This window comes from Pezoporus occidentalis, unplaced genomic scaffold (assembly GCF_034315485.1).
Source record: "Pezoporus occidentalis ecotype Australia unplaced genomic scaffold, CSIRO_AGI_Poc_V1 ctg53, whole genome shotgun sequence".
NCBI lineage: Eukaryota > Metazoa > Chordata > Aves > Psittaciformes > Psittacidae > Pezoporus > Pezoporus occidentalis.
In genome coordinates this window covers 4,700,465-4,713,577 of record NW_026915866.1, presented here as the reverse complement: position 1 = coordinate 4,713,577, position 13,113 = coordinate 4,700,465, and the positions used below count along the sequence as shown (strand labels likewise).

The window sequence follows — 13,113 nt, the reverse complement described above, 5'->3', positions numbered from 1 at the left end:
CCGTGGGGCAACATCTAGATGCAAAACACCTGCCAGGTAGAGAAGCCTCACAAACTCATCTTTCTGAGGTCACTATTCACATGGAAAGCACCATAGAGAAAACAAACAAACAAAACAAACACATGCCAGAGCAAAAGCAGTTGGGCATCTTGAATTTTTGTGGACCTGCTGTGCATTGAAATGATTTAAAACCAAAGAAATTTGGAGTCTACTGATGTCTACCATTTCAACAATGTACTCTCATACGTCTACCCATAAGGACACAATGGATTCCCCATTCCAGCTCAGCAAAGAACTTATTCTGTGATCGAAACATAAAGCATCCACTTTTTTACAGTCTCATTTTTCTCCCCATGATATAAGTCATGCCACATCAAAACAATTGCATTGATGATCCCTAAGACTGTGCTGTCATTCAAGTATCACTAAGCAAAATCTGTCGAACTGTTCTGTGCCCACTAAACTAAGACTAATTACTTCTTCACCAGCAGCCCGTGGGCTCCGACAAGCAGAAAATAACATTGATCTTAATCAGATCAGACACCAGCTTCTCTCAAATCTATCTCAAAGTCTACTAGATTTTCATGCTTCATTATAAAATCAATTAATTGTTTGATTGCCTAGTCATTTTATATGTTACTTATAAAATGTATCATGTTGAGATTCAAGAGATTGCAGGCAGTCAGGGTATTTTGCACTAACCCCACACAGTATGTATATTGAACAGTTTCATTTTTTAAAAAACAATATATTGGACATAAACTAATGCCATGAATGCATTTCACCTGATCATCCAAAGTGGTACGATCAATTGTACCAGCCAGAGGGCATTTCCTGCCTGCCTAAAAGCCCTGCTTCCACAGCCTTTGACAAGGAGAGAAGTGCCATACATAAATCCATCCTCAGTGTCACCTTTTGCCAGTACACTCATACTTCCCTGCAGAAGAGCACAGCCTCCTTAGAACTGAAAGCTGAAACACCTTTAGTGTAGTGAAATATTTTAGAAACTGAAACTAAGCATGGAACACAGTTATAACATGCTGGACTTGTGAAAAATTTAAGCCACAATGAGGCTTTTTGTTGCTTTGCAATTATTACTTCATTTTCCAAGCAACTTGAAAATTTGAGTGGATGTTTACAGAAAACTGGATCATTCACCAAAGCACAAGTTTCCAAATTATTTATAGTTTATTTATAGTTTACTCTGTCAAGTTTTATAGTTTAACAGGTTTTTCATAAGTTGAGGTCACATGACGGGGAACATGACTTGTGGCAGATACGCCCCTGTGAATGCAACAAGCACACTGCAATGCTTGACTGCTGCTAGGGAACCTGCCTTCAAAGGACATGTTCCAGCAGCTCACATACAGCCTCTGATCCGATTCTCCAATGGGCTGACATGTTGGGCACATTGAGTAGAGCCCTACTTACCACATGGGCTCCCAGAGTGGGAGGGCAGCAAAATTTCCATGATAAAAGTGTACTAAAAGCTGGAAAGCATTGGAAAATAGGATCCGAAGGAACACATCTCACTCTGGAAACCAAGATTAGATATGCCAATTTGATAAATTGTAATCTTCTGGAGGATGTAATCTATGACTCTTCTGGAATGAGGATCTACATAGTACAAATAAACACATGGCCTCACAAAATTACTGATAGTTTCGATTGACTTTATGACTTTAACTATGTGGTACTAGGAGATATTTTTATTGAAATATCAATTTCCAGTAATTTTCTGCGGCACAGAGGTCAAATACAGCTGGATTACTTATTCAGCAGTCTTTGCTCTCTTTGCCTGAAGGATACCCATCTCTAAGAATTAGGTAAAATATTTCTTCTGGCAAATCGACTTACAACAGCACTTTCATAAACTTCTATAAGTCACGGTGATTGTACGCAGTACTCATAAACTGAGAATTAAATTCTGTGTTTATGTCATCCATAAGAACATGGAACTTTGCTTCCAGGCTTCTGCCTTCACTATTTCAGAAACAAAGAGTGATTCAGGACTTGCTAAATAACCCTCCCATCCTGTGACCACAAGGATAGTCACTGATTTCAAATTCAGAAAAGAGACCACTTTCATGACTGTTTCCCAATGCGGAAGAGGAGAACAATAGCGAGAGATCATAACATCAGTGGCTTTCACATCTGTGACCAGACTTCTTTACTTAGTTTGTTAAAAATTAACATTACCATTTGGCCACTGCAAGGATGCCGCTGAGGAATAAGTGGTTTTAAGACTAAATCATGAAGAGGCTAGGTTGTTTTCAAGTTTCTGCTGTGTACAATTTGAAAGTCTTTTGCTTAGTGATAAGAGTTCACATCAAGTGCTACAGATACTGAGATTGTGCAACACCTTCCTGGAATAAGTACTGAATTTTCATAATTTGGTAGCAAAATTTTTCCCAGAGGATAGCACAAATCCACAGTTTTATGTTCTCACTGCTTGTGAGTGTACCTTCACCAGCTCCAGACACATTTCCAAGCACCCCAGCAGAAAAAAGATATGGACTTACTGAAGTGAGGCCAGTCACTTACTCAGGAACTAGAGCATCTTCTGTGCATGGAGAGGTAGAGAGAGCTGGGGAAATTCAGCCTGGAGAAGGGAAGGTTCCAGGGATCTTGTCATGAAATCATAGTATCAAGTAGGTTGGAAAAGACCTTTAAGATCCTCAAGTCCAACTGTTACCCCAGGACTGCCAAGTCTAAATGTACAAGTTCTTTGATGTACAGAAATATTCTTATTCTTTCCAGAATAAAGTTCTTTGCTGTATATAAATGTATCAATGTATACAAACACCCAAGAGCAGGGGGGTAAAGATAAGGGAGCCAGACTCTGCTGAGTAGTGCCCACGGACAGGACAAAAGGCAATGGATATATTATTAAAGCACATGAAATTCCATCTGAACACAAGAATACACTTTTTGTTTTACTGCAAAGAGAGTCAAAAACAAGAACAGGCTGCCCAGAGAGGTTGTGGAGATAGTAAAAGCCAACTGGTCCTGAGCAACTGGCTCTAGCTACCCTGCTTGAGCAGGGGGGGTGGACTTGGAGATCTCAAGAGGTCCCTTCCAACTCAAACTCTAACATTAACACTATAATCTGCAGCAACAATACACACACAGAAAAAAAATCATTACTATGTTCTTGTACATATAACATCAATTTTTGCATTATCTGTGGTTTTTATTGGGCTACAAGTAACTGCAAACAGTTCCTATTGATTTGCCTCTAGTTGGTGGGTAACATGAGGAAATGAGGTCAAAGACAGCTTCAGCAATGGAACAAACTCATCATCTGCAGCATTAATGGTCCCCTAAAGTGTTTGCAACCAAAGTCATACAAAGGGCAAATCCTCTTTCCAGCAACTCATTGCGCTAAAAGAGATAAATAATCCTTGCATTGCCTATGATTGCTTTTGGTTCAGTTCTTTGCTTAGGAGTACAAGGACCTACATAAAATAAACCTGTGAGAAAGTGTAAACTATGATAAACTGAAGGATGCATGACAGCAATTTTTACACACACACACCCCCCACCCCCCGAAGAATGCAAATACATTCCTGCACCACTGAGTAACTAAATCAACAATTGTGCTTCTACAGGTGACAAAATTCTCTTTTTTCAAACACTAACATGCACATATAGCTACTCCTTGAGAAACTTACTGTACTTTCATTCCAGAGCACTGTTCTGTGTCTCATGCAGTGTCCCGAATTCCCTGATCCATCTCAGGTTGGAAAGACAAATGTCACCCTTCAGCTTCCACTAGGGAGAGAAATCTCCACAGACAACTCAGAAAAGAGATCCTTACCTCCCTACTTGGATTTTATCATCTATGGACTCTTCTCATTACCTTTCTGGCCAGAATTACTCTTACCATGGTAAGAAATCAGCACTGCAAAGGGTTAGCAGGTAACACTCTTTGTCTTTTATATATAGCCTTCCTTAAATGTACAACTTTAATTTCAGTTACTTGAACTCAACAGCTTTCAAAAGTTCGCAAAATATTTTATTAGCTATGAAGAATACAGAGCTACTTCCATTTCTTTCAATACTGTGGTAAAAAAAAAGATTTTGCTGATTCTTTAGGGGAAAACAGACGTGTACTACTGAAAAACTGTATAGTAGCAGAATCTGGCTCCAATTAAAAGGAACTTAGTGAGTTTACCAGCTTAACAAAAGTGGAAATTTCAAAGCAGAAAGTACTCAGTAGGGTCCTGAGTATGGAAGAAGAGTTGTGTGCAGCATGGTGAACTTATTCTTCAATGTTTTTCTATTGCCTGAAGACAGGAAATCCATTTGTCAGGATTGAGTGTTCTTCAGTGAGAAGCAGATAATGTTCACCACTTAAAGGAGACTCTGTTTTTCACACTCAGCACCAAAGGAAATGATACAGTATCATCTCATATCTGGGAATGCTGCAATCGGTAAAAGAGAAGGAGAAAATTGTATCTGAGAAGAGATAGCAGTACCCAACTAAGTGCTGTGTCTTTCTCTCACTTTCAGGCATGCACCAAGGCCGCAAGCTTTCTTGCAAGGATCTGTGCAGGACACGACACTCAGCCTGTGAGCTCTCAAATATCTCCCACTTGGCTGTTAGTGTAGACAGTTTCTCCAGCTCCAACTGCCACCCCAAGAAGGGATCTCATGCCATGTCTGAGCAACTGGTATTTGATGCCTGAGGAGAAAGAAGAATCTCGACAGGGAGACTGAAATCGAAATGAGACAAGGATGACTTGCATGACTTCTAACAAACTCAGGACACCACCTGCATAAGCAAAAGCTCCCTAATTGCTCATTGAAACAGGTCAAGAGATTGATAAAGAGGTGAGAAAGCTGTTTGCAGGCAAACTGCCTGACAAACAGCCTAACAGGGCTGGACAAATACCCCTGCTTTACCTTTGGGACTGCATCCAGTCTGGTGTACATCTGATATTCAACCCCACCCTAACAACACAGTCAGCTCCTCTAAGCCCATGTTGCAACCTGCTTTCCTTCCCTTCTTCCTGCCGCTGTCTGAATCAGTGGGAACAAAAGGGCACATTGTCTGAACGGGTGAGTGGTTTCACCACAGACTTCCAGAAAAGCTAAACACTAAAAGAGGAAACAGACAGATACATTATCCTGTCTCAATTTCAGTCCTCTGCAGAAGTGCCCTGATTATTTAACACATATAGGGCTTGGAGGAGCCTCTGTCACTAATGGGTAGCAGTATATCCATGATTTTAATGCTTATAATAAAATAACATAATATGTCAATCCATGTGCCATGCAGTAAGACATTTCTAAATAGGTTAGAATTCCACAAGAATTTGTAGGTTAGAGAGTATCTTAGTTATCAAAACAGTAAAAACCAAAACTAAGCAAAAAATAACCACCATGGAGAAAAGAACCACTTAGGTACTTAATGCTCTTGGAAAAATCTGTTTTCGCTAAGAAACATACACAGATAAAGATGATGTTGCAAAAGCCTCAGGATTACAGCAAATATTTTGGATAAGAGATCAAAATAGCTGTAGTTCAAGAAATTTATGTTTTCCTATTACTTTATGAGGATAGATGGAATGGTCCAAACTATGTAGGAGTAAATCAGATGTTTTACATCGATGTCCCAGTATTTTTCCTTCCCACAGTAGACAATGACAAAACCACCAATGTCTACAACATTGCAGAACTCGTTCTTTTCACATGGTGCACTTTTAACTTTCATTTTTCCTGTTACCAAAGGATTTTCAAACACAACTTGCACCCAAGCCCAAACAGTTTTCTGGTGAAGTGCCAATTGTACTTGTCTAACCCTGTAAGTAGTGCAATAGTAACACTCCAGTACAGGCACCGGAACACAAAGATCAAGCTGCTGTGTGAATACCACTGCAGTTTGTCACTAACACATTCTGTGCTAAAAATTTAAGAGCAAAGTATATGCATCCGCTTTACAGTCCTCACAGTATTTGCTGGATGTGTGAAGTCAATTATACGGCAGCATCTGTCAGAAACAGGAGGCTCGCTTCTGATTTTCACTCCTTAAAAGCACGCAGTTTATGCAAAAAAGGAGAGGAACAAATAATTAAAGGACATTGGCCATTTGAAAGTCTTACTGTTTTTCAGAGTCTGCTATGCTATCTGCATCTCCTGAAAAGAAAACTGGGAGGAGGAGGGTGGGCAGAAATAAACATTTTCACAGTATCATGATTGATGGAGGACCAAGCATTCAAAACCAGAAACCTCTTGGTAACAACTCACCAGACAGGAATCTTGATAATTTCAGACTTATGCAAAGGAAACAGGTGGAACATATTCTGACTTTGGTGAGGCAATAAAAGTACTGATACTGACCTTGCAAAGATCATCTGTGGAGAGCTGGAGGCATTTCACATCACTTTCAGTTATGCTGAGGAGAAAGCATGACAAATCCAGGAATCCCAACAAGGCAAGCTCTGGTCTTCATAGGAATTGAAGTTCAAATCACTGAAGTTGATGAATACTTTTGCACTGACAGAAAACAGTTATTGAATTGGTTTCATGTAAGATCATTTTACCCAAAAGTTACTTCCTCCAGAAAAGTCACTTTGATCCGTGCCATCTCCGTCACTTTGGGAACTGTACCATTATGAGCAAATATCTCTGGCTGTTTGCTGGTGATGGACTCATGTTTTCTACCCAAATGTATCCAAGGCATTTAATAACAGCACCCAATATCTCCCCAAAGCTAAAATGAGCATGTTACCAGAAAAGATAGTGTTTCTTCCATTTTGCCTCTACAGAAGAAGTGTAAAGAGAGTGTTTCAATCTGCGCTTTCATAATTGTATTTTTCATGATTACCTCTACATCTGGTTATCAGAGCAGGAACAGAGGACAGCTTCTGGTGGAAATGGCATTTTTACCAAGCATCTTCCCATGCACCATGCTGACAAGGCTATTTTAGTCTCTCTGGCACCTAAGAAAAAGGGAAAGGGCAGACATCCCTCTATTCTCTGGAGCTGAGAGAGGAGTGTCTGAAGCTAAAGGCAACCTCTGTTGCTCTCCCTGCAGAGCTTTCCCCATTCTAGACTGATACTTATTCTAATCACGCCTGGTATTTGTTAATTTTTGTTTAGCTTTGGAGTTTACACCTGTCTAACGTCAAACGAATGCTAGCTCCCTTTCCATTCTGCTTTAAGTCACTAAACAAAAGACATGGCCTTAATACATCTAAAACCTCTGGGCCTCAACAACTGCAGACAAGCAGAAGACAGAGATAAAGCACTATAATATTTATGGCTAGATTTAGAAATGGCATCCAAGTGCATGCACTTAGCTTTGTGCTTCTTCCCCTTCTATGGGCAAATCAGGAACACAGCTGCCTACCACGCAGGGTTACCTGTAGTTTTGCATCCAGAGCTTCAAGCAACTGGAAGAAAGTACCCTGAAAGATATACCCACGGGTCTGAACACTGTATTGACCCAAAAGATAATGCAAAGAAAGAGGTCTTCTACAGTAATAACCTGGAAAATTTAGAAAACAACCAATAAACCAACCAAAAAAAAACCCAACCCAAAACCAAAAAATCCCACGCATTTTTCAAACCCTATTCCTAATCCATGTTAGTTTCCTTGAATGTGATTGTGTTACAGAATGATTCATTTTGTTGAGTCACAGAGGATGGCATTGGAGATGATTTTTTGGGGAAACTCACATAGCAAAAGGATGAAGTGAAGGATTTCTCCCCTTTCAGCCTTTCAGTGCATAGGTATTAACCGGGAGTGTGCCCTCCTTGCCCAGGTGCTTTGCCTGCTCAGGACTCCTGGGAGCTTCCTAACAAGACAATCTGATACTCATTCATGAGATGAAGCAGCCTAATGTTTTTAAGAAGGCTTCTCTTTGAAAGCTTTTGATATTTGCTTTTTAAGTAACATATTTGTGAAATGTTATCCAGGCTGAAACTGATGCAGATGGGATCAGGCAGACAAGCACATGTTACATTCCATTACAAGGCTTAACATTTCACTAATTGCATTGGCCTACTTCTGTGAATCACAGATTATTCTCAGACTCCTAAAGCACATCTGATTGATTACGTAGTTGCTCCTGCAATGTGATACAATTGCAAGGGCCCACAAGGGGACAAACCTTGTGATTTAACTATTCAAACATCAACAGGCAACACTTCGATCACATGCATAAAATGAGGAACAAATCTCACTTGTACACAGATTATTAACTCTTACTTCACTTTGGTAGACCGATAACAAAACATTAATTGAAATAAGAAAAGCAGCTGACTGGCCTTGACTTGGCTATGTGGTTTTTAATGTTTCATGAAGGAATTTCTGCAAGATGTAAGGGAAAACAAAGACCACAAAAGAGCATGGGTTAGCTGTCAGCTGACACACCAAGGACCTCTACTCTGTGTCTACGGTGAACTGCATCTTCTGAATAGATGGATTCTCTGGCAATTCATCAAGAATTTGTGCTTAAATATCCTGTATGCATGTAACTCCTTATGTCATTGCTCCTCTGCAAAGGCAGAGAAGCTTTAGGATAATACATTTTATAGGGTAACAAAGTTTTCATGACCTTGGCCAGTTTCTCGTAAGTAGGAGGGCTAAGATAAAGAAAGTAAACAGTCTGCTAGCTAACTCAGGACCAAGCATTACTTGCATGAAATGCTGAAGCAATGGCACTGGAAAAAGTAATTCCAAGTGCTTCATCTAAGTGAGCCATTATGGCCTTGTCCAGATTCTCAAATGCAAAAACAGCAGCTAAGACAAGAGCCTGCTGAAGTTAGCACAAGTCCTTAGCAAGCTTCAACAGGTTTTGCATCAGGGTCTTTCATATACAACCACTAGCACCCATGAACTTCCCTACTTCTTATGAATAAAGCCAAGAGACCACTTCTGAACATGAAGAACTGTGTCTAACAGTCTGCTTTTCACTGCTTATGCTCTCCAAGTAGCAAATTGAAGATGAATCTTTCAACTGATGCTTTCCACTCTTCTATGCACAAAAGCTCCCTGCTGCCAGGAGCAGAAGCAAAAGAAGTTATTATCTAAATTCAAAACCCCAAAACTGCAGGCTTCTCTGTAGTTGATTACTTCGCTAAGCTTCTCTGCTTCAAAATCAAATCTCATTATTGCTTATTTAATAATCTCATTGGTCATTAAACATTGCCTTTTACTAGAGCTATAGTAACACTGGAAGGACCTTTGACTAAGAATGGATAATTTCTTTCAAATGTATTTGTGACCCTTCTGAATACAGAATATAGTAAACAAAGCAAACTGCAAATGTTAGAACACGGTTATATTCCCACAGATGGTGTTATTAAAGCACACTCACTTTTTTATGGTTAGATTTCAAATTCGAGAAAAGCACCAAGAGCACTGACTCACAATAAAAATTTTTAACATGTCAACTTAGAAAAAAAAAAAAAAAGGCCTTTCAATACCTCCCAGCATTTCTTTGAGCAAAACTGTTTGTAAACTTAAGTTGCAATTGCCAAACATTAGGGCTGTCTGAAGCTGGTTTGTCTGAATTTACTGCTTTCCAAAAGAGAAGGCAAACTGCTGAGATTTATTACATAGAATCATAGAATGGTTTGGGTTGGAAAGTACCTTAGGATCTTCTAATTCCAACCCCTCTGCCATGTGCAGAGATGCTTCACCTCAGACCATGTCACCCAAGGCTCTGTCCAACCTGGCGTTGAACACTGCCAGGGATGGAGCATTCACCACCTCTTTTATAAACATAAAAGATCAAGCACCTTTGCTGCATTTGCAGGTTTCTAAATACAGGCCTAATATCCCTCATTTAAGGGGCTTAAAAATTATGACAGCTGTTATTCACTTCCTGTATCTTATACTAAATATTTTGTCAAATCTGTAATAGCACTGTAATATTGTAATAAAAATAAAAAATAAAAAAACAAAAGTCAGGGATAGGGTGAGAAAATTACTAAGGAAGTGAACATGACAGCTGTACCTAAATTTATGTGAAACTTTCGGCTTGAGTAGGTTTATTCTCCTGGACACACAAGTAGAAGCACTAATGACAGGTTACCAGCCTCGATAAGATGGTGATGTGCAGTGCGGAAGTTGGTTCACTGTAAAAGCCTGGTTGGGATTTCCCTCCCAGTAGGGAAAAGCCTGCAGCACAGTCATGTACTTACTCCCATTTCAGCTCAGGTGGAGCTGGACCCCAGTCTTCCCAAAGCAAGCCATCAGGAAACACTTCCGCTACAGATGTTTCTACTGGCACACACAGTAAGCAAGCTCACTCACCTAAGGGACTTATAACAAAGCAAGTTCAAAAGCATGAGATGCTGTGTCTCATTTCAAAACTTCTGCTTAACTATTAACTAGAGTGCAGGGTTAGTGCAGGAACTGGGAAACAAGAGGCGGCGAAGGGCTGGCTGTGAGTCAACAGCCAGAATGATCCCACAATGCTTAGGGAATCACAAGGCAAGAGATCTGCCCTGTACCGTACTGATCCCGTAATAGCCTGTGAACGCTCTGAAAGGGACATCTGCTGAACTAAATCTTGGATTTAATTTTAATCCATGCAACTTCCTCTGCATTTATCCAGGGCTTTCAAACTAAGAGAGCCTCCATTCTGACCAAGATAGAAAACGTGCCATTTAGTTAATGTCTTTGTGTCCCTGTATACAATGCACAGAAAACATCCTTTCACTGACCTGGTGAGTCCACACAACCTCTAGACACACCATGCAACAGAGCTGTCCATGGGCTTGGGCAGCTGCAAGAAAAGTAGATGTTGATCCATGACCAAGAGGCAAACTGTCAAAATGCAAACTGAGTTGCGGGTGTTTAACCGAAGATCCTCCCATGAAGATGACTCTGCTGCCGTCCAAGGGGAAGATGTGTGACCTGAATGGATGTCTCCCCACCCAGGTTTCATAGAAGCTTTATTTAATGCATTATGATGTTGACTGGTTTGTTCTCCCACGCCTAAAGCTTCCAGAAGTTTTACTAAGGTATCTTCTGCTTCTCTCCAAGAGCTTCATACAACAAACATACACAGCCCCAGCTTGTCTGCAGTTCAGCCAATTTTTCATGCCATCAACAGCTGTTGCAGGCTGAAAGGGCAACAGAAATTGAGAGATTAACCATCAACAAGTGAGCTAAGGTTAAATCAGTTCAGCGCATTACTAACTTCATTATTTTAAACTTGCAGGCATGAATCACTCCCCATTTTGGGAAGTGCAGGATTTTATTGTGTACGTGCACATTGAGCGGAAATGGGCAGAAAGGAAGAATTACTTTTTCTTCAGGAGAAGAAACCTACCTCCTGATCTTGTAAAGAGCTATGCTCTTGGGTAATAGGTGCTATGAGCACAGCCTCCCTAAATCCCACTGTTTGTATGACTATACTCGCTGCCAGACCTTCAGGTGCTCAGAGCAGTGGCAAGGGGAGGGAATAGCATCTGCCCACAATACATGGCCTGAGCATGGCTTCCACTAGGCAGGGACTGACTTACACATTCAAAATAGGAAGCTAAAAATTTATTCCCAGGGCAGTCCTGCCATAGGTTGAAATCCCCTTTTGCTCTTTTGCCTGATCCACATTAAAGGTTTCCTACAGGCAAAGGGAAAAGGGGCTTTTTGCTGCCTTGCCAGACATTTGAGGTGTAATTGTACCACAAAGAAATGCTTGTGCTTCATACGTGCTTCGTGCTACAAAGGGAGCTCTTGGAGTGAAGGTACAAGTTTCAATTCATTAGCCACCTCACATCAAAAGTAAAAGCTAGATTACCAATGTTCTTACTGATGCTTTACTGTGTATGGTGACCTTGCCAAGGTAGGAGTAAACTGCTGTCTGTTCTAGAAGCTTGAGAACCGGATCCCACAATATATTCCACATTCTACTCCAACTTAAAATAAATTAAACTTCTTAGTGGCTCAAAATCTTGGTATTTGTAAAATAAGTTTGTTTCATATTCCATTTACTTGTCTCCAAGAGCAAAGTTTTTGAGAATCATAAATATTGCTTCAGTTTTCTGCTAATGAAATCAGAAAAAATTCTCAAGTTTGTATGCACCTGAAGGAACTGTCATACCCCATAGAGGATGCTTTCTGTACAGTCAACAATTAAAAACTGGTGAAATATAATTTTAGTTAAACACTTGAAACTTCCCTTTTTGGATGTACTCAAAAACCACCACTGCAATGACATACTGAAGAGAAGGAATGTTAAAGCATAATTCTGCAGCCAAGGCAAGTCCAAATGCAAGGAAGTGCCACTGTTAAGGTAAACCCCAGTAATCTGGCTCACAACTCAGATTACACCAGTCCCAATTAGAAGACGCTTCAGAGATTTTTGTAAACTTTATCTTAGCTGTAGAGGTTGCTGGTTGAAAACTCAGCTATTGACATCAGGGTAAAACATGAACTGCATGGAAATGAGTTGACCTGCAGCAAGTGATTAATGGTGTGAGCTACAGGGATCTGGCACCTCCTCATTCCAGGGAAGAGTCCTTTGGGTAAAGCTGCTCTCTGCACTCCCGAAGAATGCCTGCAGCTGTTTATTTATACAAAGTGAATGAGGCCGCAAAGCACATTTGTGGGGTACACATCTGACCTATCGCTTTATCACCAGAAAGCTTTGCTCCAATACTGCCGTGTTCTGGTTGCGCACAGAGGAGGAAGCAAAGCACAGCAACATTGAATGGACTTTCTTAACGTCGAAGTACAAATGAATTTTAAAAAGAAAAAGCAAACAAAAAAGCACAACATCTATGATAGATAGGAATTGGTAAGATCACAGAGTTCTAACTACTAATGTGCATTACTCATGGACAGAATTTGCTTGAATCCTCTTTCCTCTCCTTTACTGATAACAGAAAAAAAAACAACACCTTAAATCATTTTGTTCTGTATGACAAAGACTTGGAAGTGATATTTTCTTTTTTTGTTGTTGTTTTCATTTCCGATTCCTCTGTTTTAATGAGATTGCAGTTATTTAAGGCATTGCTCTATAATTAAATCAGATACTGTAAGGTTTCACATTAGTTAGAAATAGTCTCACACTACAGACATTTCTTGGCTTGCTCCACCCTTTTTACGTTTGAAAACATCCCCAAAACACCCATCATCTGAATCAGCTC

At 40.2% G+C, this 13,113-nt stretch overlaps 1 protein-coding gene across 3 annotated transcripts in view; it reads right to left on the bottom strand.

Annotated features, from left to right (window-relative positions):
* LOC134173528 (melanopsin-like) overlaps positions 1-13,113 on the bottom strand; it is a 67,922-nt gene that overhangs the window by 49,220 nt on the left and 5,589 nt on the right. For 2 of the 3 annotated variants that reach the window (XM_062637624.1, XM_062637627.1), the window contains exons 2-3: positions 6,346-6,501; positions 2,523-2,602 (exon numbers count right to left, since the gene is read on the bottom strand). The gene's annotated coding sequence lies outside the window, so the exon portion shown is untranslated. The remainder of the gene's footprint in view (positions 1-2,522; positions 2,603-6,345; positions 6,502-13,113) is intronic. The other variant, XM_062637625.1, reaches the window with a different exon arrangement.